Source organism: Haliotis asinina, chromosome 6, assembly GCF_037392515.1.
Source record: "Haliotis asinina isolate JCU_RB_2024 chromosome 6, JCU_Hal_asi_v2, whole genome shotgun sequence".
Classification (NCBI taxonomy): domain Eukaryota; kingdom Metazoa; phylum Mollusca; class Gastropoda; order Lepetellida; family Haliotidae; genus Haliotis; species Haliotis asinina.
Window position 1 is genome coordinate 23,788,213 of NC_090285.1, and position 6,000 is coordinate 23,794,212.

Consider the following 6,000-nt stretch of genomic DNA (forward strand, 5'->3'; position numbering starts at 1 on the left):
ATCAATTAACATCAGTTTTTGGAAACAGCAATTTTCTCATTATCTTTGCTCTCAGCACCATGGACATCATCATCCTGGGGGCAGAAATGGACCATGAAGTCCCCCAGAGGCAGTGACGACTGCCGAGAAGAACTCCATGGACAGAAGTGGACGAAGCTGACAGAGGACCACAAAGGCAAGTAGACATCAATTAACATCAGTTATTGCAAAGAATAAACTTCTCATTATCTTTGCTCACAGCACCATGGACATCATCATCCTGGGGGCAGAAATGGACCGTGAGGTTGACCCAGGGGGGAGGGACGAACGACCACTGCCACGAAGCTGACAGAGGACCACAAAGGCAAGTAGACATCAATTAACATCAGTTATTTCAAACAGTAAACTTCTCATTATCTTTGCTCACAGCACCATGGACATCATCATCCTGGGGTCAGAAATGGACCGTGAGGTGGACCCAGGGGGGAGGGACGAACGACCACTGCCACGAAGCCGACAGAGGACCAGGGAGGCAAGTGTTTCAATCTTTTCATGGGGCAGAAATGGACCATGAAATCCCCCAGAGGCAGTGACGACTGCCGAGAAGAACTCCATGGACAGAAGTGGACGAAGCTGACAGAGGACCACAAAGGCAAGTAGACATCAATTAACATCAGTTATTGCAAACAGTAAACTTCTCATTATCTTTGCTCACAGCACCATGGACATCATCATCCTGGGGTCAGAAATGGACCGTGAGGTGGACCCAGGGGGGAGGTACGAACGACCATTGCCACGAAGCGGACAGAGCACCAGGGAGGCAAGTGTTTCAATCTTTTCATGTTCACCATGACGTCATGTGCCCGTTACAACATGCATTTCAGGATACAAATTTTCCCATAATTCTGTATACATGTATATACATACTTTTGGCATTCATTACCTATGTAATGAACATCAATGTTGTCAAACATGAATTTATTCTTTATATCTACAATTAGGACCATGGACATCATCATCCTGGTTGCAAAAATGGACCGTGAGGTGGACCCAGGAGGGAGGGACGAAGGACCACTGCCACGAAGCTGACAGAGGACCACAAAGGCAAGTAGACATAAATTAACATCAGTTATTTCAAACATTAAACTTCTCATTATATTTGCTCACAGCACCATGGACATCATCATCCTGGGGGCAGAAATGGACCATGAAGTCCCCCAGAGGCAGTGACGACTGGCGAGAAGAACTCCATGGGCAGAAGTGGACGAAGCTGACAGAGGACCACAAAGGCAAGTAGACATCAATTAACATCAGTTATTGCAAACAGTAAACTTCTCATTATCTTTGCTCACAGCACCATGGACATCATCATCCTGGGGGCAGAAATGGACCATGAAGTCCCCCAGAGGCAGTGACGACTGGCGAGAAGAACTCCATGGACAGAAGTGGACGAAGCTGACAGAGGACCACAAAGGAAAGTAGACATCAATTAACATCAGTTATTGCAAACATTAAATTTCTCATTATCTTTGCTCACAGCACCATGGACATCATCATCCTGGGGGCAGAAATGGACCATGAAGTCCCCCGAGACAGTGACGACTGCCGAGAAGAACTCCATGGACAGAAGTGGACGAAGCTGACAGAGGACCACAAAGGCAAGTAGACATCAATTAAAATCAGTTTTTTCAAACATTAAACTTCTCATTATCTTTGCTCACAGCACCATGGACATCATCATCCTGGGGGCAGAAATGGACCATGAAGTCCCCCAGAGGCAGTGACGACTGGCGAGAAGAATTCCATTAACAGAAGTGGACGAAGCTGACAGAGGACCACAAAGGCAAGTAGACATCAATTAACATCAGTTATTGCAAACATTAAACTTCTCATTATCTTTGCTCACAGCACCATGGACATCATTATCCTGGGGGCAGAAATGGACCATGAAGTCCCCCAGAGGCAGTGACGACTGCCGAGAAGAACTCCATGGACAGAAGTGGACGAAGCTGACAGAGGACCACAAAGGAAAGTAGACATCAATTAACATCAGTTATTGCAAACATTAAACTTCTCATTATCTTTGCTCACAGCACCATGGACATCATCATCCTGGGGGCAGAAATGGACCATGAAGTCCCCCAGAGGCAGTGACGACTGCCGAGAAGAACTCCATGGACAGAAGTGGAAGAAGCTGACTGAGGACCATAAAGGCAAGTAGACATCAATTAAAATCATTTATTTCAAACATTAAACTTCTTGTTATCTTTGCTCTCAGCACCATGGCCATCATCATCCTGGGATCAGAAATGGACCATGAAGTCCCCCAGTGGCGGTGACGACTGCCGAGAAGAACTCCATGGACGGAAGTGGACCCAGGAGGAGGGCGGGAGGGAGGACGAGTGCCACGAAGCCGACAGAGTACGAGGAAGGCAAGTGTTTCAATCTTTTCATGTTGACCATGACGTCATGTGCCCGTTACAACATGCATTTCAGGATGCAAATTTTCCCATAATTCTGTATAGATGTATATACATTCTTTTGGCATTCATTACCTACGTAATGAAAATCAATGTTGTCAAACGTGAATGTATTCTTTATATCTACAATTAGGACCATGGACATCATCATCCTGGTTGCAAAAATGGACCGTGAGGTGGACCCAGGAGGGAGGGACGAAGGACCACTGCCACGAAGCTGACAGAGGACCACAAAGGCAAGTAGACATCAATTAACATCAGTTATTTCAAACATTAAACTTCTCATTATCTTTGCTCACAGCACCATGGACATCATCATCCTGGGGGCAGAAATGGACCATGAAGTCCCCAGAGATAGTGACGACTGGCGAGAAGAATTCCATGGACAGAAGTGGACGAAGCTGACAGAGGACCACAAAGGCAAGTAGACATCAATTAACATCAGTTATTGCAAACATTAAACTTCTCATTATCTTTGCTCACAGCACCATGGACATCATCATCCTGGGGGCAGAAATGGACCATGAAGTCCCCCAGAGGCAGTGACGACTGCCGAGAAGAACTCCATGGACAGAAGTGGACGAAGCTGACAGAGGACCACACAGGAAAGTAGACATCAATTAACATCAGTTGTTGCAAACATTAAATTTCTCATTATCTTTGCTCACAGCACCATGGACATCATCATCCTGGGGGCAGAAATGGACCATGAAGTCCCCCGAGACAGTGACGACTGCCGAGAAGAACTCCATGGACAGAAGTGGACGAAGCTGACAGAGGACCACAAAGGCAAGTAGACATCAATTAAAATCAGTTTTTTCAAACTTTAAACTTCTCATTATCTTTGCTCACAGCACCATGGACATCATCATCCTGGGGGCAGAAATGGACCATGAAGTCCCCCAGAGGCAGTGACGACTGGCGAGAAGAACTCCATGGACAGAAGTGGACGAAGCTGACAGAGGACCACAAAGGCAAGTAGACATCAATTAACATCAGTTATTGCAAACATTAAACTTCTCATTATCTTTGCTCACAGCACCATGGACATCATTATCCTGGGGGCAGAAATGGACCATGAAGTCCCCCAGAGGCAGTGACGACTGCCGAGAAGAACTCCATGGACAGAAGTGGACGAAGCTGACAGAGGACCACAAAGGAAAGTAGACATCAATTAACATCAGTTATTGCAAACATTAAACTTCTCATTATCTTTGCTCACAGCACCATGGACATCATCATCCTGGGGGCAGAAATGGACCATGAAGTCCCCCAGAGGCAGTGACGACTGCCGAGAAGAACTCCATGGACAGAAGTGGAAGAAGCTGACAGAGGACCATAAAGGCAAGTAGACATCAATTAAAATCATTTATTTCAAACATTAAACTTCTTGTTATCTTTGCTCTCAGCACCATGGACATCATCATCCTGGGATCAGAAATGGACCATGAAGTCCCCCAGAGGCAGTGACGACTGCCGAGAAGAACTCCATGGACGGAAGTGGACCCAGGAGGAGGGAGAGAAGGAGGACGAGTGCCACGAAGCGGACAGAGCACCAGGGAGGCAAGTGTTTCAATCTTTTCATGTTCACCATGACGTCATGTGCCCGTTACAACATGCATTTCAGGATGCAAATTTTCCCATAATTCTGTATAAATGTATATACATACTTTTGGCATTCAATACCTATGTAATGAACATCAATGTTTTCAAACATGAATTTATTCTTTATATCTACAATTAGGACCATGGACATCATCCTCCTGGGGGCAAAAATGGACCGTGAGGTGGACCCAGGAGGGAGGGACGAAGGACCACTGCCACGAAGCTGACAGAGGACCACAAAGGCAAGTAGACATCAATTAACATCAGTTATTGCAAACATTAAACTTCTCATTATCTTTGCTCACAGCACCATGGACATCATCATCCTGGGGGCAGAAATGGACCATGAAGTCACCCAGAGGCAGTGACGACTGCCGAGAAGAACTCCATGGACGGAAGTGGACCCAGGAGGAGGGAGAGACGGAGGACCACTGCCACGAAGCTGACAGAGGACCACAAAGGCAAGTAGACATCAATTAACATCAGTTATTGGAAACAGAAATTTTCTCATCATCTTTGCTCACAGCACCATGGACATCATCATCCTGGGGGCAGAAATGGACCATGAAGTCCCCCAGAGGCAGTGACGACTGCCGAGAAGAACTCCAGGTACGGAAGTGGACGAAGCTGACAGAGGACCACAAAGGCAAGTAGACATCAATTAACATCAGTTATTGCAAACATTAAACTTCTCATTATCTTTGCTCTCAGCACCATGGACATCATCATCCTGGGGGTAGAAATGGACCATGAAGTCCCCCAGAGGCAGTGACGACTGCCGAGAAGAACTCCATGGACGGAAGTGGACCCAGGAGGAGGGAGAGAGGGAGGACGAGTGCCACGAAGCGGACAGAGCACCAGGGAGGCAAGTGTTTCAATCTTTTCATGTTCACCATGACGTCATGTGCCCGTTACAACATGCATTTCAGGATGCAAATTTTCCCATAATTCTGTATACATGTATATACATACTTTTGGCATTCATTACCTATGTAATGAATATCAATGTTTTCAAACATGAATTTATTCTTTATATCTACAAATAGGACCATGGACATCATCATCCTGGGGCAAAAATGGACCGTGAGGTGGACCCAGGAGGGAGGGACGAAGGACCACTGCCACGAAGCTGACAGAGGACCACAAAGGCAAGTAGACATCAATTAACATCAGTTATTTCAAACATTAAACTTCTCATTATCTTTGCTCACAGCACCATGGACATCATCATCCTGGGGGCAGAAATGGACCATGAAGTCCCCCGAGACAGTGACGACTGGCGAGAAGAACTCCATGGACAGAAGTGGACGAAGCTGACAGAGGACCACAAAGGCAAGTAGACATCAATTAAAATCAGTTTTTTCAAACATTAAACTTCTCATTATCTTTGCTCACAGCACCATGGACATCATCATCCTGGGGGCAGAAATGGACCATGAAGTCCCCCAGAGGCAGTGACGACTGGCGAGAAGAATTCCATGGACAGAAGTGGACGAAGCTGACAGAGGACCACAAAGACAAGTAGACATCAATTAACATCAGTTATTGCAAACAGTAAACTTCTCATTATCTTTGCTCACAGCACCATGGACATCATTATCCTGGGGGCAGAAATGGACCATGAAGTCCCCCAGAGGCAGTGACGACTGCCGAGAAGAACTCCATGGACAGAAGTGGACGAAGCTGACAGAGGACCACAAAGGAAAGTAGACATCAATTAACATCAGTTATTGCAAACATTAAACTTCTCATTATCTTTGCTCACAGCACCATGGACATCATCATCCTGGGGGCAGAAATGGACCATGAAGTCCCCCAGAGGCAGTGACGACTGCCGAGAAGAACTCCATGGACAGAAGTGGAAGAAGCTGACAGAGGACCATAAAGGCAAGTAGACATCAATTAACATCAGTTATTTCAAACATTAAACTTCTTG